Raw genomic sequence first — 24,591 nt, forward strand, 5'->3', positions numbered from 1 at the left:
GTCGTAATACTAAATATAAAAGGATGACACACAATATAAACCTGATTCTTCTGCTGAAAATGCCTTACTATACTATGGCAGTTTGATGCAATTTAAACCTACATAATTGGTACAGATTTTGCGATAGCTACTTCATCCATTAAGAAACCAAATAAAGCCTTTCTATACAAAGAATTAACTTGTCGTAAAACTGTAGTAATTACTACACAAAACCTCCAAAACCACCCATCAAACATTTTGAAATTCTTGTGGCTCTTTGACATAATGCATCATGTATTGATGATTTGAATGTGTGAAATTGTGACCATCCCTAATAGATACAATGACTTACCATCCTGGTTAATGCTGGTTTATTACCATCCTCATACCTTTGCTGTCACTCGCACCTCAGCATACAAAAGGGACAGGGGACATGAAAATTTAAAAACTACAAAATCTCACATAAGAAGTCAGTAACTAGTAAGTTCGTGGACAATTATGTAAGAGAAAATGAAACCACATGATCTGCTGAGATCAAGCAAGTACATAGAAAAGAGTAATTTTATACCTCAACATAAGCGGGCTGCTTTAAAACGTTACAAGGTGCCTTTAAAATGCAGATGATTAACATTGAATGACCTACACCCTCATATCTACTTAAAGGATGTAATACCTAATTGGTTCATTGGATATCAAGCAACTCAAAGCGGATCTCAGTTCCATTACATTTTCAGTATATATGAGAAATACGATAAAATAGATTACAAATTCGCTGCTTATATGAAAAATTTGTCTAGGTAAATGATAAAGGGAAAGATAAAACATGGCACTCAGAAGCAAGTTAAAGCAGCATATAGGAAGAGACAAAACAATCTATACTAAACTTATTTGGAAAATAGTATTATACAGTCATGTCATTATTATTTCTGTCATTGTGATTTCATTAAGAATTTCATAAAACTTCATTAAAACTCAGTGTGTGCTGAAAGTTTTTCTGTAGGAGCCTAAACAGATGAAGTACTTGTGACCTTCAGTCTGGCTAAGTACTTTCTGTTTGGGAATTGTAAAGCTGAGTGTATGCTCACATGCCCAATGGGATTAGAGTCATCTCTTTTGTGGTCAAGTACTGTTTTAAACCAGAAGTAGTAGTCAGTTCAGTGTTTACACCATCATCTTTTTGAAAATGCACTGAAATCAAAATCTCCTTCACGGCTTACCGACATACAGAACTCAGGTATCAAGGGACTGGTATCTTAGACATGCCACAGAACCATGAGAAATGCTAATAACAAAATCAAGGAATGAAGTGTAAGAGATGCAACTATCATGAATCACTGCAATTGGGGAGGTGCACAAGTTAATCTGACAAGAAACATCATCTGACAGTGAATGAATTTACATTTATTTACTAATTTGTAATGCGCATTTCAAGTTGATTGACATAACTTCTAGGCAGGAAACTCAGTCACTTGCTGAATTTAGTAGTATGGTAGTATTTAAAAAAACTGGCTTAATACCTTGGGAATGCATAGATGGATCCAGACTCCCTTTGAAAGAAAAAAAACTTCAAGAGAGATGTAAACGAGTATTAGAAACAAATAGAAAATTAAAAATCTAGGGATTTAGCTATATAGCAGATTAAAGACTTTCAGAGTTTGAGAGCGTGCTCTGGGGAACAAAGAAAGCCTCCAGATATCGTGAATTATACCACCTTAATTCTGAGAGATAGTAAAATTTGATATTTACACACACACCACAGAACAGTCATGCTGAAAGTAGGATACCTACTTTCCTGGTAACGTACTATTTTTGTTTCATTCATATTTAGTAAACCTTTCCCACTGGGGCTATCATTCTTAATTTTACAAAAACTGCTGCGGAAACTTCATGGGGTCAGGATCTCTACCTCGCCTCTTCTCCAAAGTATCTATTGATCCCAATATGCTGCACAACAAATTCAGACCTGATTGAGAAAGGCATTAGCAATCTGGTCTATCACAAAAATTACTTCTGTTTTTTGTACAGACCTACCACCCACTTTCAGCTATGCCTAACCTGACAGAGCTTTCAGATCTCAGCACGTGGGTTGTTTGTGCAGGCTGAGTTCCGGGAGAGCTCAGGAGCTGCACCAAAATCTTGCATCTCTCTGCCCCCTGCCTCCCTCCCACTGCTTCATGTTCTGAGCTCCTTTCAGTTCCCAGACTTTGGCAACCCACCCTGAGCTCGTTTCTTGTTTTTCTATGGGGTATAGAAATCACTACTGTATCAATATTTAAAGTTGCCTCAGAGGAATGGAAATAGTGGTAGGTGCAGGTAGGTATTATGCTGAAAGCTGTTAAATGGGTGTCATCAGTTGTTTTTTATTTTCATACGTTCACCCAGGCCAGGAAAGATTTAGGGTCTACTGACCAGATAATAAGAAAAGTCACCTGAGCACCACGTTTCCCACACTTTCTTAAATTTTACCTAAAAAAAAAAAAATTAATAAAAAAATCCACAGGGCACTTAACTAATTGGCTGGATGCAACTTTCCAAGTTACGAATTTACATCCAGTGAAAGCTTTTGCACTGTTAAGCCAACTGGAAAACATGTAAAACATACACGTAACAGGGGAATTAATCTTTTGAAGGAGCTATATAGTACTGCAGAGGGTGACACTTGATCATTCTCTGGACATGTTACATTGCAATCACTGTACTGCTAGCAGGTAGTTAGTGCAACTATAAGGACAGCTAAGTACCATAAATTCCACAGGACGGTTCAAATTTTGACTCAAGTAGCTTATTAGAAAGTTGAACAGGCCCCAGGGTTATTTTTCAGCTTAGGGTGATGCTGACTGTGACCTCACCATGGCTAAAACATCAATATCTCTAACACTCAGAAGCAACTAGTAAGTATTGACCTCAACAGGAGCAGCAGAAGTTCAGAATTAGAACTGACTAAACAGTACAAAATATTTTGTTAGAAGATACGCATGGACAACATTCTGCAAGTGTTGCCCCTGCTTTCTGTGGGGGAAAAAAAAATGCATAATTTTCCAAAATTTCTATTTAGAGACCCTGAAAATCAGCCCTATGTCATTTTCAAGTTTTGCCATTCTACAAGTTAAAGCATTCCCTCTGCTAAGGAAATGAATCCATACAAACACAGTTATATCAAAAATATTATTGAATAAGAAGGCAGTATTAACTGTCAATGGACTCTCTACATAACAGTATTCAGAAGGCATGAGTTAGCACCTGGGCCCAGATCCAAGACACAAACTGAAGCAAACAGACTCCAGAAATGATATGATTATGCTGTCAAAGAAATTCGAACAATACACTTAGTTCTGATATTTTGTATTTCAGTGCCTTGGATGGAGGCGATACTGCAGCTTTCAAGACCAAAAGGTTGAAGGCATTTTCTCCTTCCAAATTAATTAGCCTAGCTGTATGTGTGAAGAATGGTTTTGCAACCCATAAATCTAAGCACACAAAACAGGCTGAGAATACCGACATTAGCAAAGATTCAAACGTTAACGAAGGTAACTGACTCAAAGGGATTTGCTTGATGTTCAACATTGTAGCTTATTGTGAATCTATAGTGAAACAAAATATTTTTGCCTGTCTTTATGACATACAGCAATGATTTAATTTGATTATACAGTAAAATATTGTCACCATTTTCATGACATTTCTCTGACAGCAAAATCTAAATTAATTTAAACAGAAATCTGAAATGATAAAATCAGAGATGTCTCTTAGAGGGAGTAAGCAGAGTTCTGCAAGGCCACAGATTTAACAAGAATGTGAATAGAGAAAGCACATGAAACCAAAATATCATTTGCTGTTTTTAAATGTTACTTATGCTTCCTACATCCCTCTTATGCAAAGCCCTTACTGAATATTATAATCAATATATTCTTTGTAGAAGACATAATCATGAAGGTTTTATACTAAAATTTGGCTCTTAAAGGTCATTTGTTTGTAGAAAGCCACAGTTTAGTGTAAAATCAGCTTTAGCAAAACATTTTCAGCTACTCACATTCAAAATTCTTACATTTTTGTTTTGAGAGCTCCTGAATGTTTTCTATGTATGTATGGAAAGAAGGAGCTACATTAGCAGCACTTTAGATTTTTCAGCTTTGGTCAAGATTTTGAAAATAAATTTGTTATCTTCTCATATATTTAAAACTGATTTTTGTTGTAGTATGTCTGTGCTATTATCCCAAACAGCTAACAGGTAATACAGTATTTACTGTTACAGTAAACAGTGTTCACACGGATTAGAAAGAACTCCAGACATCGTTAGTGTACAAAAAATGACAGGATAAGAAATATGCATACAGCAGAACCTAGGCTATTCAACGATGGAGTAAATGATGAAAAAACAGGGTATTCAATACAAGAACACATTTAAACTTTCACGATTATTTCTCTAGTGTCTTTTCCGTTCCCTAGAATCAAGGACAAAATCCAAAATTTCCTTGTATAAAATTCATCTTTTGAAATTCTTTGCCCCGTCTCCCATCAAGTGAATGAAATTTATTGAATTTACTGACAATTTTTTTTATTTTTTATTTTTTTTTAGGCACAGACTTCTTCGAATGACATTATCTGCAGCTTTGAGCTTCCAGGTCATGTCATATTATGGGGTAGTTTTTTTCCTGTTATTTTTCAGTTGAAAGTATCACAGAGCCAAAATAATAAGCTTGTAGGCAATCTATATCAGCAGAAGATCTGTCCTAATTTATTTTTTTTCATAACTGTAAAAATTTCATCCTATACTGAATACAGCAAAGAACACTACAAGGCTCAGAATCCTTTTATTCTTTAGGACTAAATTAATAACACTAGAATTCAGTGATGTTTCTTCTTCCATTGACTGTAACTATAGAATATGGTTTATACATATTTCCAAAAAGATCCCCAGCGGACTAGCACTTGAAGCTTATGGCTCAAGATTGAACAATGAAACAGGTCAGCTTGTCCTAAGAAATCAGGTCATTCGGTTGTATTTCATGTTATCATTTTGACAACAGGGGATGGGGGAACAGACACAGTTGTAAGCCAGCTCTTTGGAAGAGGCACTTACAGAACACAGTGAAATAGCAACATTTCTATTACAAAACCTAACTTCATCTTTAATACACAGTCCAGTTATTATGGGTGCTGGTCTCCCTGTTTTTTTCTCCCGGTTTTTCTCTCTTTGTAAGAAAAGCAACACTTAAAACCCATTTCAGACTGAGGATCCCATGTCTTGTTTTTTTTTTTCTGAAGGGAAAGCACCACTATTCAAATATTCACTGTGGAGGACATTTTATTGCTGTGAATGTTTGTGAGAACAAATTGAACAGACACACATTTCATCAGAGAATTTCAATTTGTGGTAAGATGTCCAAAGCTTGAAATGAGAATTTGTTCAATATGTATACATTGACAAAAAGATAGCCATATGCTGTCAGAATTCCCATCGCTTGACTACGAACTACAGAGCACATACAAGATTTTCTCTGCGTATACCCACAAATAATTCCAACTTTCTCCATAAAGTCACTGAAGATATCCTGAGATGGCCAAATGTGCAGTTCTGGCGTATTTTCTAAGTCTTCATCCACAGGTAACATACAGTGAAGCCAGTGGAAGTGTTTGTTATACAGCCTCTAACTACACCACTGCATAGATGGCAGCATCCCGTGCAGAGAACGAATCGGAAGGATACTGAACAGAAGTACAGGGATGGCTGATAGCTGTGGTGTCCTCTGGGTGCTGAGAGAGCAAGCTGTTCGGAAATTAAGTTGTGATCTGGTGACAAGTTGAAACAGATGGAAATTGGGGAGATTTTCAAAACTTTTAAGAGTTTAATTAAAGCCAGGCGTTTCCAAAGCTTTCCCAGCTCTCTTGCAAAAGGCTATACCTGAGTCTAGGTCTACCAACAGAACTGTTTCTAGTCCTTTTATAAGAATTGTCAGCTGTGTCAGTATTTCTGAATACTACGTCTCTAAAGCTGTGGCAAACTTATAAAGCAAATCACTACGGTAAGAAAAAAATAATTTTTTTCTTATTAGAGGAGGGCTCTGTTCATCTGCCTTTGATCCCGATCTGTGCGTTCCTGAATCCAGATCCGGACCAGTTCCCATCCATCTCTGAGTCCAGTCTGGGACTTTGCCAGCACCTGTCGGTGACATGATCATCATCCCAGGAGCTCGATATTGGTTTTGTATATATTGTATATACAATATATATATTTCATATTTTCATGATATATTTCATTGTTTTCTTATTAATATTATTATATTTTCTTTTTGTTGTTTTATTATTAATATTTCATTAAAGTAGTTTAGTTTCTTTTTCAATCCATAAGTCAGTCTCTCTGTCATTCTTCTCTCCCTTGGGAGAGCATCTGTTGTACATTTTACTGCCCAGCCCAACCACAACAACTGTCCACTGAGATACTGACCTAAATCTTTCACTATTCTTCTCAAAAAGTTTACCTACCTTGCTTTTTCTCTGTCTTTTAATTCTGAAAATCAAAGTTTCACACAGGAGCTTAAATACCAGGCTACAAAAAAAAAAAAAAAAGTTCCTCCTTTCTGTCCCTCTGTTCTGTTCCCAGATGAACTAGAAACTGGAAGAAACAAGGCTAATTCCAATTTGAAGCAAATCTGAAGTAAGTCTGCTTTAGTAGTTAGCCTTTGACTAGAAGGCCAGGCTGTAAGATGTCTGCAATCTTTACACTGCCACCAAAAATCAATGGAGCTACGCTTAGTGACACCGCCAGAAAATATTTTCCCTCTCTGGTTCCCAAAGATGCAAATCAATTGAATGCACACATTTCACCTACATCTGGAGCACTTTGACACACTGTTTCCTTTGATGGAGACTTGTTCTATATCACATCGACCATCAGGCATTCAAAACCCGTGTTGTTCGTGAGACACCATATTAAAGAGGTAAGAAGCAGTTGTACCACGATAACTCATCTGGCATTCGGCAGTAACCACTGAATTCATCTCAACAAGCTTGTCTTTTAAAAGTCTATTCTCCCTCCATTCCCCTGGGGAACTCAATATGACTATAGATAGATGTATAGAGAATACAAAACACCCTTCAACGTAGCTGTGAAATCCTAACCCCAACTCATAATAAAAAAGGTGCAGAAAAAACATCTGTGGAGCTACATAACAAAGTCTTCTTAATATCACAAACACTCTGGTCAGAACATTTGGAAGATGCATTATCTAGATAAGCATTAACAGAAAGGCCTATCAGAGAAATTTCACCAAAACTACCACCTTTTATTAAACCCAGGGGAGATTTTAAAACCACCCCATTATTCTGATGGCTTTAGAGAGCCTGTTTTCTCTGGATAAAACATGCTTGAATGTAACATGAAAAAGATCTGGCTTAACCCTATCATTAAAATATGTGGAGAACCGCCTTAATGGCAGAGCCAGATTGAAAGAAATATTTTCATCTTGGCAGACTTCACAAAATCAGGAGTAGTGTCTTTTGATCCATGTCAGCCTACATGCCAGCTGCTTGGCTAGCATTTGAGGATTGAGCTCCATATTAGACATACTTTAGCCTCACCCTCACTGGCACTTATATAAAAGCCAGGGATCCCTCATGGAATTTTGAGGCCTGGAACATCTGGACTATGCAAGGCTAAAAAAATGGTCCTAGGCATGCAAAATAGCTTGCAAGTAGAGAGAAAGAAAATAAAACTATCCAGAAATATAAGTCCCCTCTGTATCTAAGAGAGATAATAATCCCTGTTTCAGTGCAAAACAATAACGTGAAAAAGATCAATAATAAAAGAATTTGAGATAGTATTTTTTTTAAGTGAGGAAAACATGACATTCACAATCACAGTTATATATTACTACATCCTAATTTAAAAACATAATTTCTACTGAAATCACAAAAGCACATTTGGCATTTTCTCAGTGTTCTTGCACTCGGTAGATTTATTTACACCTCTAAGATGTGTAAATGCCTAAACATTGAACTTTTCTTTACAATTTGAGCAGAAAAGTATTTGTTATTTTAATTTAAGTGATTGCATGCATGGAAGAGAAAATTTGCAGATATATTCAGTAATATATATATAAAAGTATAAAACCCAGACCTCTTACATGAGAAGGTTTGGAAAGGATACTACTTAATTTGTTTTGAAGAAAAAACCCTCTTAATTCACAAAAAAAAAAAACCCAAACAATCAAAGAACAACTATATTAATAGCAGAGGAATGCATGTTCTTATCACATAGCTTAAATTTTGTGCCTATGAAAATCTCTCTCTCTTAAGTCATTCTAAGTTCTTTGGAATGACCTCTCGTTCAGAGTGCTGATCAAGATTAGTTAGATATATTAGACATAAAGTGGACTGAAACCATATATTAAAGATAGTTTTGAAATAATGTCACATGTGCTACAAAAGTATTAACACAATGATGGGTTTAAGTTTACCTACTGCCCACACTGCCCTAACAAAATGTCGTGCATGAAGGCTGACACCCAAGTCTCTATCTACTTAAGTAATTTTGCCCACTGAATGTGCTGAGACCAACTATCAAACATGTGAAAATATCAAGAACCCGTTGGGTCATGCGCCTTACAGTTGCAGAAACGAATTCCCTAAACATGAAGAATCTCCCAGCTATTTAGAGACCTACCATTTCCAGCAATGCTCTCCCTGAAGGCAAGGCCAGGATATGCAGCAATGGCTCTGGAAGAGTAATTTGCACTTTGGTGACACCTATCCTAAGTATCATTCTCAAGGGAGACGTTTCTGTGTTTTACTACAGAACAGGCCTGGGATCCACCTAGCATACACTATACGCGTAAAAATTAGAAAGGCAGAACCAAAATTTATAGTGTACCACCCATGCAGACACACACAACCTGGCTTGGACAAACACAATTCAGGAACAGCACAGAATCCAAACTGACTAGTATTTTCACAGAGGTAGTATGGTAACAGGCTGAAGGTGGAAGAAGAAAAGGGCTTTTTAAGATAGGGCCAAAGAACGTTGGTTCCCATCAAAGGCAATAAGAGCAGGTGTTACTCAATAGTCCACTCAAAATGCTTAAAATATATTAGCTGAATTATGACAATATCTGGATGAATTGTTCTCAGTGAAACCCCCCTAGAGCTCTCCAACCTTAGCCCATGGCTGTAAGCATAAAATAAAAGTAGATTTACTTTTTAAGTGGAACGCTTTGGCATCACATTAAAACTCAGTCCACACACTAAATCAGTTTGAGACATAAATGCATTTTTTTCCTTGATATCACGCATAGACTGCAGTTTCAAACAGGAAAAAAAATGTTTTAAAAAGGCAAAACACATTAATAATACATCTTTCACTTTACTATCAAACACGATCTGGTCCAGACTATGATGGTTAGCACCAGGAACTTGAACTGCATCTTTACTTGATATCATATAAATTCCCTTTGAATGTGAAGTTACTTTAGTCAGGGGAAAGCCAGTTTAGCATAGACCAATTTCCTGATAGTGGACTTAATAGCTGAGCATTTAATTTATTCCTCCTTCACGACTGTTTGCTGAAGGAAGAGAAAAAACTAACACCTAGTCAAGTGTAATATTGCATGTGAGATTTAGTTCATTTTTTTCCTCAAAATTCCAGCCAGCACAGCTTAGGCTGGTTGCAGTACTGTGTGCCAGAGAGGGAGGAGGACCATTCCTCCCAGCCCTACTTCTTCTCCATCATCTGCTTAGATCGTGGACATACAGGCCCGGTTTTAGGGGCAGCATCTACTCTGTTTCCTTCTCTATCCTGTGCGCTGAGAGTGCAGAAGGGTAGAAACTTGGCTTTGCAACACACTTGTTCTAATTACATTTCTGTAGAAATGAGAAACTAGTTGTGCTGAAATTGTAGAGATTATAAACATTGTGTTCTATATTGTGCCATCAGCTTTTAAGCAGATGGCTCAGTTTAGTCAGCAGATGTCCTGATGGCATGATCTATTCCAGTGTTTGACTACAAATAAACTGACTAGGTTGACCAACCCTTAAGGAATTAATGAAAACTTCCCATGTTCAGAATAGCTCTCAACAGGAACATTTATATATTACTAGTTTTCATGTGTATATATTACTGCCTCTATTCATGATCTCATAGCCTTTTAGACATATATTAGCTTTCCTCTCTGAGAACAAAGTGCTGTCAGCTCTGCAAATCTCAGCTGTAAAATGTAGTAGTGAAAATTATGCTATGAATTTTTTATGATCATATCCTATTTGGTGTAAAGTTCAAAGGTCTGAGATATGCAGGATTCAGTGGAATGCATTTGTTGGTTATATTCAGATCTGATAACAAAATACTTGTGATGTGAGCTGGAAACAATTTCAGCCTCACTTAGAAATACGTTTGTACTAATTCCCTGCTCATAATGGTAGATAAGAACACAGGAAAGGAACTTTTCAAGTCTGTATACTTATATTGCTTTTACTTTGGTAGAAAACACAGTTCTCTGTAGGACTGCTAACAGATTTATATTTTCTTTTTATGACTGAGCTAAGAGCTAAAAAAAAAATAGACACTGCTAGCAACCAGGAACTAAGTGTACAAACAAAAGGGGAAACAGAACTTCAGGACCAAATCAGTGGAGTTCTACTGAACACTAATTTCTACCAAATACAGATCTGGCCACTCATCTGGAAATTTGTCCCAGTGGCAGAAATGGCATCACAAGAAAGAACTATTTAGTTCAACAAGGTTAGGATAACTGATGGTTGTATTTTAAAATAACAATAATGATTATGATGATAATAACGATAATAATAAATTTGAAAAACTTTCTTAAGTATTTTATTCAAATAATCTAAAGTTAGGGAATCTACTGTATACTGATTTTTTTTGAGAAAATTTGATTTTGCCAGCTTCCTTTCATTGTCATATTTGATGCAGACAGAAAAATTTCAGTTAAGCTTCTGAATTAACAACTATGGCTTCTTAAATGACTTAATTCTAGAGAATTCATAGCTCATGGCATTGGATGCAGTTAAAGTATAAATGCAGATATTTTAATAAATCTGTCTTTTTTGCTGCCGCAACTATTTTTTCCAGCTACTGCATTAGCTATCTTCACATATACCTGTGATAATGAAGTGATGAAATACAGTCATGTCCAATAGAGACAGTCCTTTAAAATGCCCTTGTGACTCTTGTTTCTTTATAAATGCTATAAACTTTAAGGGTAATCCTGTTCCCATTGTGTTACGTGCTTTCATCCTTACATTGCTGCTTTTAATAACACCATGAACTAGAAATGACGCTTTGGAAAAAAACTCTGACTTTCAGTACACCTGTATCCTTTGTCTGTATTTGCTAAATACTGTATGAAATGTGAAGTTCTACTATTGGTATCCATTTTATGACATATCTGGGGAACTATTCACATGTTTAAAATTATGCACATTCTTAAGTTTGTCAATGAACTGATGCTTATACCTGTGAAAGATTTTGCTTGCAGAGGAATCAGAGCTCGGGGACTAGAAAATGGGAATCACTACAATATAGAAACCATTACTTTCAATACAACATTATATATTATTGCAGTTTGTGGATCACTCATCCCCAGAGAAAGTTGAAAACAGAATTGAGCTAATAGATATAATGGCCACACCTGCAGATGTGGTACAAGTTTACAAGCATCCCACACAAAGCCCATAAATTTCCCTCCTGAAAATTAATACCAGCTATAATATAGTACATGTGCAAAAATCTCTGCAGGCTGAATAGCACCCAAAAGTCCAGATAATTTACCTAAACGAAACGTTAAAAAAACCCAACATCTAAATGGACAAAATGACAAGAACACTCTTTGCACGTAGAGATTGTTGCAACTGACAAACACAGAATAAAACCATCTTTATTAACACTTTATACTCTCCTCCTTTTCACTTTGCAGCAGATTCACTCATGCTTATTTTTGATAGGTCAGGCAAACTGCATGACATCTTTCAATGCATCAAGCCTGTTACTTTACTCAGTTGACCATAAGTCCAGCTACACCTATCCAAACAATACTGTCCAATCCTATCGTCTTCTCCATTCCTTTGGAATAATAACTTTTAAACACAGCTTTAGTTCACTATTTCTATTTTAACCAAGTTTTAAATATTTTCTGTTTCTACATTTTTTGTTCATATTCTTCCCCAACTCACTCCTTTTTCTTTGGAAACGTCAGTTAGATGCATTTAAATCGTATCAGCCAAATAGCTCCAATTGCTCTTATGCTTCAGCCATCAAAGCCAGGAACAGTTGAGACTATTTTGGATGCTCCATACAAAATACAAGCCTATTGCTATGGACTTATTTTTCTTAGGTCTTTCTTTTTATGGATCACAGATACCTTATACCTTGAGAAGGCTTAGACTTCAAGCTGAAAAATCTCTATAACTTGCTAAAGACAGCACACAAATATATGGATTAATTGCTGTTGGTGTTTACTTGTAATCTTCTCACCACCCATACATCATTGATAGACACCTATGTTTTCAGTGACTATTACAATATACTTCAAGGAAATTCATACTATCTAGTTGGAAATTTGTTTCTGTCAGCTTTTGAAAGATGATGAAGACAATGCTACAGAAAAGACTGACTCATATCCCTTTAAAAGACTTGTGTTTAACTCATCTATAACCTTTGTTAATAAAATAAGGCTGACTTGAAAACTGCAAGATTTCCTCTCAAGCTCGAGAAGAGCTTTTCTGCACTGGTTCCTGATAGTTGTTCATAAGGAGTTTAAGATTATGAAAATGAGATTTTTGTCTGCTGTTTCAATGAATTGCTCAGATTAACTGTAAATCAGCATTACTGTTTCAATCTCTCTCTGACCTTAAATCTCCTAGAAAACTTGTGCAGAGTATCTGTTGTTGAAGACAAGTAATTGTTAGTAGGCAGTTAACTGTATCTAATTACAGTAGTAGGAGAGATACCTGCTTCTGAGCAGCTTTGTCCTCTGGTATTTGATTGTAGCTTAGAGATGATGCAAAGGTCCATTCTTACTTCATAAGTTATTATGAATCAGGAATCAGGAGACCTCTCTTGTTTCAGAGAGGTGTGCCAGGTGTCAACGCCTGGCCAAAACAGAAGTGAACTGCCATGGAAGGCATTCTGCTGATGGACTCTCTGCACAGCACAAGAAGCCCAGCCAAATAGATGAGGTTATACTAATCTTGTCCAACAGATCATTTAAGCGGAAGTGGAGAAAGATGGAGGCATTAGGAAACAATTCTTAGCTACCAGGCATCTTTCACTTGCATACCAATCCTTCCTTGGCACTCCTAATCTCATTCTATTCAATGAAGACGTGACAGCTACACTCACAGCTCCTCTACTAATAGATTCTCTACTATTGCATCATACAGATTTGGGGTTCTGCACAACATTGCCTTGCACCATGAACACACGCTAAAGCAATTTTACAGGCAAGAAAAGTAGGTGCCTACAGATTAACAAGCACTTAAGCAATGAGGCATAGTTTATATGCAAATCACTCTTGGTCCTAAACTCCTCAACTACAGCTCAGGTGGAATCTGGACCTCTGTGTTTTATCCTTCTCAATTTTTCCTGAAGCGCATAGCAAACCCACAAATTAATGCCATAAAAAGGATAGGACAAAACTATTTTTCATTAGTGAAATACTACAACAGGGAGCTTGAAAGTGAAGCAAATGTCAAAAAGAAAAAAAAAAAAAAGGGAAAAAAAAAGTGAGAAGCCGGGAAAGGAATAACTTGCTGCGTGAAGCTGCAGCAAAGCAAACCAACATGAGAGGAGTGAGCTACAGTTGGACAAAGTAGCTTAAAGCAGCCCCAAAGAAGCAGAAGTCTGTCAGCAAGAGAGTTTTCCCTTACGACTCTGATCCTCAAGTTTAGAGCTTTCAGGCTATAAGCAAAAGGAACACAGGCTGTTACAACATAAACAGAAATTTTTAACTCAAGCTACATAACAGGCTTGCTTTTCAGTTACAAGGTGTTTCATTCTGCTGCACAAGAGACTCGCTTTTAACTACCAGAGAAGTACTTTTATAGAGCTTGCTAGTTTACCTCATGATTAGCCTTTTAGCCATGAGCTACTGTCTCCCTTGCTCCCTCCTTGCTTTAAATTAACTCCTTAATTACCACTGTACTCAAAACATCTTTTAGTATAGAAATTTTCTGTTTGAAATAGCCTCAATTTATCATTCCAAGAAGAAAAAGATGGCAGGTATGGGAAATAAACACCATAAGTAGTGTTCCTATACGGATTTTAAGTTTCAGAGCAGGCCATTGTGAGTCTTCCTGCATGCCATGGCGCAGATTGTACCAGGACATGCCATATCTAGTCTTCTGAGAACTACTCAGAGGATGCCACTATTAAGGCCTGAGCTCAGGTAAACCCAGCAGGCAAAGAAAATAAAAAAGAAACATAGCTAATGACCTTCACACCCACAACCATTATTTTTCTGAGATTCAGTGGTTATTTGAACACTTTTCTGTTCCACCTGATCTGCAAATCAAGCTATGAAGCTCAGCTTTCCAGGCATTCCCACTTCATCAGTATCATACCACAAGCATCCCTGTGGGAGTTCTCGCTTTCACTGGGATAACGTGAGGGCTCGGTGGGTTCTCCTCAAGGTCACAGAGGTTTCTAAAAGGATAGACAGGAAATCTAAAGGGATTTACCCGCAGCCTGACAGCAACTGATTTTGGTGCTGGTCAGACTGTTAGACAGTTCTGAAAATCCCAGTTCAAGCCTGTTTCCAGCTGTAGGTACCTAAATCTCTTTAAAATAGGATTGCATAAGAGTGCACAATAAGGTCATTTGAGGAGATCAAATAAGCCGTAAGTGGCATATGGCTATAAAAACAACAAAAGCAGCTGTTAAATGATAACAGTTTTTGGACATGAACTACAATAATTAGGATGCTTTTTAACTGGCCATTTAGATAAGATAGAGATGAATAAAACAACAGTAATAAAAAACAGGCAAAACTCCCTTCTAAGTAGAAATCAATAACCAGAATTTAAAAAAGTCACAACAATGAACAACTTCTGTTACCTCCAAAAGAATTAATTGTACACTATTTTTTCTGTTAGTTAACTGTTAGTAAAGAAATTCAATTGTTTGGACATAACTTTAAAGTTCAAATCACAAACTAAGTTAGCTAGAGAAACTCTCTGCTGATGAGGTTGTAATCTAAATTCAGGAAAAAAAACAGTTCTGATTATCCGATAGTTCTCATAGTTGGATTAGAGCCTTTGTGTACTATAAATACGGTTCGGTGAAGTTTGGCTGAAACACTGTGTTCTGGAGAACTCCCCACCACCTCCAGGAGCCAGCCCTCAGCCTTCCCTCTTTGACTTTGACTCTTTGACTCCTACTACTGTTCAAGAAGTCCCTTCCCTACCTTCCCCACCACAATAACCCTTTCTCTCTGCATGCTCTGTGTTGCTGGGTAAGCAGGTGAGGGAGTAGCTAGACCAGAGCTGGCTCTCACGCAGAGGAGGAGTGAAATGGAAGAATGGGTACGTAAACCCTGCAGCTGCAAGGCAGAAGGGAGGCATGAGTGAGGGCACAGGTGTATTTCCCTGCCCAGCAACAGCTGCTACCACACATATCTTGGCTTCTCAAGGAGGAACGGGAGTAGATCAGCTGTATGAGCTGGGTACTACTTGAACCCTATTTTCATGGCAAAGACAAGGTAGGCAGTCTGTTGCTGCATGCAAATGACTACTTTTTCTATTCTTAAAAGTATCCCTGAGAGAAAGAGGCACTTGAGGAAAATGGTAGAGGCAATAACCCACAAAATAGTGAAAGAGAAATACAGCATTTTGACAATTAGTTACAATGCGGTGAGCAACAACAAATCACACTACTAAGTCATTATCAGAGACAATTCTATGTACGCAATCATATTCTCATCATCTTCCTATTTTCTTAGAATTGTCCTGTGAGACAGGGAGAATTGGAACTGCTACTAAGACACAGAGAAGGTAAGTGACTTACCCAAGATCACAAGGACGAATGCAGCTAAGCCAGAAGTGGAACCCATGGCATCTCATACTGTCACAACACGAGGTATCCGTTCTATGCCTCCCATCATATTGCTCTTACACTGGCCTCAGCTGACTTTGTACCAGGACCTGAGTAAAACAGAAAAAGTTACGTAAAACTCACCAACAAAAGTTATCTAGTCATTCCTTATTTACAGAGTTTATAAATAAATCTTCTATTCATTAACCTTCACTGAGTTGAGCTCTGCCTTCTCCCAAAGGTAGAAACTCAGATTCAACAAACCCTTCCATGCCAACTGGCTTCATTTTAGCCAGAATTACAATGAACATATAATGAAGACTCACGAACAATAAAGATGCACCCACTTTTAAATACAAGCAATGCTACAAATACAGATGAGATGATGCACACTAACAACAAAAAATCCTTGCATTTCAGTTCTCCAAACCATCGAGGAATAATCGCTGGATTTTCTGCAAGGACATCTGTAAAATGAATTTAATAAAATATATAATTAGGGGTTTAACTGTTGTTTAATTAATATTTTTCCTTGGTTTTTTTTTCTGAAGGGCTCATATCTCACCTACCATCACATGCCTTTAAACTCGTGTTTGACATAATGATTTTAGATTGATAATTTTTTTGTCCTAACAAACACTATAGTTTTCCAGTTTTAAAAGTCTATGTTTTTGTCTTAACAAACATAATTCTATAATTTTAAACTTCTAGGATTTGCCCTAACAAACATCATAGTTTTGAAGTTTTAAACTTTCAGGTGAATAAAAATCAGTCCCAGTTTGAAAAAAAAAAACAATTAGAAAAATGTCTTTTTACGTCCCAGACTTGTATAAGCACCCCTTAGTACAGGCTTCACCTAATCCAGAAGTACTCAAATTCCATCCATTTCCTTCATTTCTGTACCAGGAACTGCTTTCAGCTGCTTACCTTGTCATTATTGCTATGTTTATTTACATCTAGTCTGTCATTGTGTTTACATAAAATTCAGAATTATATCGGCATGAAGTTTCAATTCCATTCCTAGTCAACATGGAAAGTCTCACATTTTGAAGATGCACCAAACTTGGAGGAGAAACCCTAAAAAAAGTTCAGCAAAATGCCCTTTGTGATTTTACTAGCTGGAGCTACTGAGCCTTGCCTCACTGGTCACTGCCTCCTCTGTTCTACCAACACTGCTTGCATTGCAGGGTTGAAATGATCTTTATTTAAGGTTAGACTCTATTTGCGTAGAGGGTTGGGTTTTTTTGCTTAGTTGTTTTTCTAAAACCAGGAACCTTGTAGCTGACTGGTTTGCAGTTTATTCTCAAAAGCTGCTGTACCAGTGCAATTGAAAAGGCAATGAACTGCAGCACTGCAATGAATGTCTGGGGGCAGAGAGAGATGGGAATGTCTAATCTGGCTTCCTTGCCAGAATTGACGTGACACAAATATGTTGTTTTCAGTCAAGCAAAATGCTGAGCCTCTAGGTAAACATTCATATTTATTTTGGGTAAAAGGGTCATTTCTAGTCAGGCTAAGCACCTACTGAAGTATGTAATACTTAAGATAGGACTTAAAGGGAATGAAGAGAGGAACTTTTCTGGCCATAAAATACTGCTTTCACCAGTCATCAGTTTGCTTGAAACAATAAACTCCAAGGATCTTAACAATAACAACACAAGCTTATCAGAGAGGTTACAAATTCCAGCTCTTCATGGGACTTGGAAGACTGGGGCGTGTTTCAGAAAAAAGCTTTAATTTTCAGATACATATTTAAGAGTTAAATTTAATCATTTTAACATGAAGAAAACTGTGTGTTTAGAAGCAGTTTTGGAACAAACTCCAATTTTTGGGGGGGATTTTTTTCCGGTTATTCCATGTGCATGTTATACATAATACAAAAATACAGTCATAGATGAAGCATAAGGATTATTATTACTAAAAAGTGTACACATCCTAGATCCCTGATATACAGCCAGATTCAGATAAACTTATTTATAGGATTTTCAATTTACTCTTCTACTAAAATCCTGAAACCAAGTACAGAGCAAATAAACATGGAAAGACACATTTAGTGTTTCTCATCAAACAACTGAAAACAGATGCACCAACAACTATAGAAATCTGAATAAAAATGCCATCATTTTGCTCAGACTAAATTGTAATTTTGATTTTATAAACATACATACAATTACATTTTCACATTAGTTAACTACTTCTAGTACAAGTGCAGAACAAAACATCACATACCACAACTACCACAGCTCCAGATGGAGTTTTTAGTGTTTCAGTCACGTCTTGACAAAACTATCCAAAGCACAATCTTGTAAAAATGCATAAATCCAGGGTCTCCCCTGCCTCCCTCGAACAGTCTACAGGCACCTTTTAATAACTTCATTTGGATGAAGCCTCAATTTTATGCCATGCCCAACTCACTGAAGTTAAAGTGCTACAATCCATTAGGCCTGCTCTAAAACACAAGGCAATTATGAGTAATTGTTGTTGGTGGTTTTGTTGTACAAACATTCCTGTCGTTTGGTTGGCATGAAATAACATATCCGGTGCCACTTCTTTCCATTTGTACTTCTATTACCTCACTAATTTGAATCTGTCAGGATCCATAGGTTTCAAAATACACTTTGTCTCTAAACAGGCCTACTTCTCCCTTACTTGAGCCTGCTATCAACTTCTAAAAAAATAATACTTGAATTAAAAACTAAGACTTTAAAGAATAATTTTAGCTTCCTTAAATGATACTTTTGTATCTCTTATTTACCAAAATTGTAAGAGGATGCTGAGGATGCCTTTAACCACCACATACTTTTGTCAGAAAATTCTCCATGAAGGTTGTGTGAAACCCACCACTTGTGAAACAAGTGATAACAGGGCACCATTTACCTCTATCAACCATTTTCAGCCCAACCTAACTCAGTTATCTTTTTCAGTTCAGTCCAATTGCTTTTATGATCAAGTATTTCCATTGTATCCATAACAACAAAGTATGTACAAAACGTTTACTTTCAAAAAGGCGATTTATTTAATCTTACCTCTAGGGAGGTCTTTTTTTTCTTTATCTGGCTGGTAATATTTCCAACATTAGAGTAGACATCTTTTCACCCAGGTTCCCTTGGAATCTGACAGTTTGATGTTTGCTCTATATTTCGTGTTTGTAATGGGAATCAGATCACTACTGTTGCCTCATCAATAATTATAGAATCAAATATATTAGCCAGAAAAGTATGTTGTCCCTCCATCCAATGTCAAATCAAACATTAAAATTATAGATCAAGTTCCAGAAATGTGCCACATTTTCACAGAATGAATGAAGCTTCATCTCAAAACAATTTTTAAAAGCCCTTCCGTGATTGATGCATATAGAAAAATAGTATTTTAGAAAGATGATGCAAAGATTCCCTCTGAGCAGAAATCTCCAAACCCTGCTCATGCAACCACACCACCTTCCTGAAAATTTAATATAGTTGCCTGAGGAATGGGTTTTTTGAGCATTTAAGCTAATGAAACATGTTGTAGGGCACACAACATGTTGATGGACTTGCACTCTTGCAGAGGTATAAGCTTTGGCTGCCCCATCTATTCCTCGGGCATTTTACAAGATCACCTGCCTCTCTAGGTTTTCTGAGCCAACCCTGCAGCTTTTCCTTCATTTGGAGCACTTCTAGGGTCTCTCACCTTTCTTTGGCTCCCAAGCTTCAGGATTGCCGGCACACTATTTATCTTAGAGATCCTTACTCATCTTTCAGATTGGGTTTGGATGCAGACAAGAAGGTTAAAAATTAACAGGGGATCACAGGCAGCCAGACACAGGCATTATGGATACATAAACTTTCTCCCTATAGAACACCAAACTAAAAATATATATTTACTGGCTTATTGATGATTCAAGTCAGAATCTCTTATTATACATCTATCTGCGCATCTCATATTGCTGGTCAAAATCTGGCATCAGTTTCATGCTGGTCTAGCTCCATTACCTTCACTGGAAATAGCTGTGGATTATGTTGTGAGAAAAAGGTGGACTTATTGTATCAAAGAGAATTTGTCTGGATCAGAAAAATTGAAAGTCTTGTATTTTAATGTAGGTGCATTTTAATATACATCTAAATGACCAATTCTCTCTAAATGAATTTCATTCCTTACCTATTTCCAGAAAAGGCATAAAACTGAAATAAAAAGGAGATGCCATAACTAACACTGCTCGGGCTCAGCTGTGAATAAGGAAATACGAAAATCATGAAAGCCAGGTAAAGGAAGTCAAGCCAACACGTTCATATGCCTGTCAGACAAGTAGTTATGCATCTTCCACCTAAGGTGATGAATCTATAACCTCGAAGCGCAGCATAGTGTAACCATACTGTATTTCCACACAACAAAATCTTTGAATTTAGGCTGAACACTGTTCAGGAGCTTTCTACTGAGAAAAGAAACTATATTTGCATTGATTCTCCTAGCAGGTATTCTCTTCAGAGCAATAGACTGTGCCTTCTTGACAGTAGGCCTAGAAAGCTCACTTTTTTCCTGCACATTGTTTACATAAACAATATGAGCTGTAAATTTCCAGGACTGTAGATGATTTCTTAATGATTTTGCTTTCAAAACACATTTTTTTAAAGGTAGTAAATTCATGTCAATAATTACATATCTGCTGTTCTATCCGAATATTTTATATTGAAATATGATAAGTTTAAGTAATTTCCCCTACATGTTTACTGTAATATCAGATACATGTTGACAATTTTCCTACATGAAACCAAACTTGTCCTTATATTTACAGCAGCAAGTGAAAATGAAGCAACACAAATCACTGAGTTTTAACAGTAATTAAATGAATAGCAAAACCTTTGATCTAAATAACCAATTCTAATTTGACTTTCATTTGTATGTTCTAGTCATTTGTCTAAAGAAAGGTTGACTCTTTCTGAAAGGTGATAGACTTTGGTATTTCCTTCTGCTGCAATGAATGTATATGTATATATTTAACATAGTGGGTATATATGATTAGTTTATGTTTACTTCATTTCTAATGTTTAGTTTTATTATGTCAGAAAACAACTATAATGATTTTTTTTTTAAAGTTGATATGTATCGAGTACATTAGCACAGAAATTGGAATCTGCTTAAAATAAACAAAACAAGCATTTTGGAATTTTATTTGTTCAATAAAGTTGTCTTAAATATGTTGGTTAATGTAAGAAAACTGAGGTACTAATAAACTAATTTTCAGTACAAAAGCAAGTCACATAAGCATTTTTAGGCACTTAGGGATTTAAACACATTATTTCCATTCCTCCACGACTTTAGGAAGAGTACATGTCACCCTCTCATATCTAGCTCCTAAACACAGATTGGAAAGTGGGGGGGGCAGAGCATTATTGCTTTTTCTATTCTCCCAACTGATTTTTAAATTTTCAATGAACTAATTATAAACTATGTGAAAAAAAAAAAAAAACAAACAAAAAACCAGAAAACTAAAATATTCACACACACAGGGAAGATGGTGTCTCTATCAACAGCTAAATACTTCAGCAAACTAATTCCAGGAAAACTTAGGCAGAATATCTATGCTGCTCTTATTACTATTTTCAAAGGCAAATAGTTTTAATAGTTTATAGCAAGTATAGTCATTATGTAGATTATGATAGCTTCAAATTCTTTATATATATGCACACTTTTTTAATTACTGAATATATATTTAGAAAGCCAATGAAGATGAAAACAGATTTCATTTTTATTTACCCTTCAATAAAAACTATAAGATCTGACTACTGCACTCTTAAGTTTGTGGGGGAAATCCGAAAGAAGCGGTTACATGGCAAACTGTGACAAACTCCTTTGTCAGGAATCATACATATTCTCAGAAATTAAATGCATCAACTGCATTAATTAATATCTTGCATTTACATAGATAGTCTTTCACCTCAAAGAATCCTGAAGCACTTTGCACATATATCCAAAATATATCTTCACAAAACTCAAGCAGAAGTGTTTCATACATCAGCTCAAAAAAATCCTCTAAAAATTAGCTATATATCTAGCATCTCTTTTCCACAAAATAACTATTAGCTACTTCTCCAACAATTCCGTCAGGCAAATTTCAAAAACTCTCTTCTACTAGTAGCACAGGAAATTAAAAGCATCTCACAAATTACCCAGTCCCTGCTATAACTTAAAAGTCCCTCTGGGGCCACCTGACATACTCTTCTTTGATCTCCCCTTCCCCTTGAAAACCACATAGCCCTTGCCACTCAAATTAAAAACACACAGCTTTTTCATCTCCAGTCTCTGAAATGGCAGCTTATGCATTTCTGCTGTGCCTTATAGCATTGTCAGCTTTATGTTGCTCTTATTACACAATGATTTGACAAAATAGTTCAGTGAAAAGATCCTTCTCTCTTTCTGAGTGATTTTCATTAATATGGGCTGATTCTCATTGAACTTCTGGTTTGAAAACTTCTGGCTGATTGGTGAGGATCCTTATTACTTACCTGCTTACCCTATATCTGCTTCTCAAAGAAGTCAGAGATTCATGGAGTTTATAATATATCATGTCATCCAGTAAACAAATGGCTTCTTCCTCTTACACAGGAGTTCATTACACTGTATGCATACAGCAGCTGTCACACTGTCTTTTCTTTCGTCCATCAAGTCCAGATGCTTGTCTCCTGCAGTGGCCAATCGCCTCATCATACATCAAACACTTCAGACTATTTTGCACAGTAAGCAAAATCTCCTTTCTGATCTCTGTAGTGGCTGAAGTCTGCTTACAGTTGTCTTACTAATTTTAGTGACAGTGTAGCTTTTGGTTAGGATATTTTTCAACATATTACAACCTAGGTACACAATTTAGCCTTTACAGTTACTCTACTCTTTGGTAGTAAAGGAATGGGGGAAAAAGCAGCAAGACACATCTCTCCTCTTGCATTACCAGTGAAGCAACAACCACGTTTGCAGTCCTTATGCATTGCTAGGTGTGTGCTTTGCCATAGCTAGTCAGGTATTTCATCTTCCCTACAATCTGCAAAACACATGCCTCCAGGGAAAGGAAAAAAAAACCAAAGAAAAGTAATCGAGTTTTCTCTACTTTCCTCTGAGATAATTACATCAGGCCCTTACAAAGTAAAGATTCAAGTTCTTGAAAGAATTCTAACAGAGCTATGACAAAATCAACGAAAACTACTCATTAAGCTTTCTGTAGCTCTGCCTAATATTCAGCATAATCCCATGTCTCCCCAAAACCCACTGGGCTCAGGACTAATGGAACAGAAGCAGGTATCTTTTTTGAGTCTTGCAGTGATGAACCAAATGTTATTTTGCTTTTTAGTATTTGACTTTCTATCTCAGGTCAGTGCTCTATCATCAGCCAGACTCAAGAGAGTAACTAGAAGTGACATAATTTCCAAAATATACCCTTCAGCACAATGCAAAATGATGTAGTTAAATAAAAAAAAAACAACAGTGTGTTGGGTAATTGGGAGCTGAACTTATTTATTACAAATTGAACAACTTCACAGATCTAGTTAAGTGTATCTTCTGAACATAACTAGTAAATAGAAAGGCATCATTGCTGTCTGTAATGTGCTACGTGATAATTTCTCTACTTAAGGTAAGCTAGAATCATCAAAAGACTAGGAAAGGAGCATCAAACATTGTTTCCCACCTTGATCTATACAGTCGCTGAGCAGACCCCATGATTAGGGCAGCATTATCAGAGCTAGCTTGTTCCTGCCCTTAAAGGGCTGTTCCAGCAGCTGAAGCTTGCTCAGCTGTCAGGTAAAACCTGGTCTGCCCCTTTCTTTTTTGTACAGGTCTATGCATGAGAAACTAGAGAAGTGGTGCTTAGAGGGGCTATTCTGGCATTAAATAACTGGCATACACTTCTATGCCCAGGACATCCTCCTCTGGGCTGCTAATTCTTATTACAGATGTACAGCTCTAAAAACTAGTTGCATATTCCAATTCAATTGTAATTCAGATGGTTTTTATAATAACAAACAATTGACATTATAGTTTCTTTATTTTATTACACTCACAATATGGTCTTCATTTATATCTCTGTTTGGTATGAATTTTCACTTTGAAAACTATTGCCAGTTTCAAACCAGAACCGCTAATTTATAAAAAAACAGACACACGCTCATAGAAAGTTGACAAAGTGCGCTCTGTTTCATAGTGAGACAGAAGTAAGTCTTAACAAAATGAAAAGGTAACAGAAAACAAAGCAAAAGAACTCCAAAGTTTGGTAACGTGCTATTTAATACCAGGGTAGAAGTCACATTACCAAAGAAGTTTTTGTGACATTGTAGTAATGGAACAAAAAAGAAGCTATGAGTCAAATGAAACTATTAGCAAAAATATGACGGCTCTATGCCATGGAAAACTTTAACATAAAGACCTACCTACTTACAAAATCTAGCAACAATGAACTAATAATACAATGGGGTGGTAACATAACTCTCAGACATTAAGTGACCATTCAGGAACAGGCTTCTTGTATCACACTGAAGTTTTCATTTACAAAGATCATTTCTCCTCAGAGCTCTTTAACCTGTGTTTCAACAACGTCTCTTTCTTCCCTTGCT

Source organism: Larus michahellis, chromosome 6, assembly GCF_964199755.1.
Source record: "Larus michahellis chromosome 6, bLarMic1.1, whole genome shotgun sequence".
Taxonomy (NCBI): Eukaryota; Metazoa; Chordata; class Aves; order Charadriiformes; family Laridae; genus Larus; species Larus michahellis.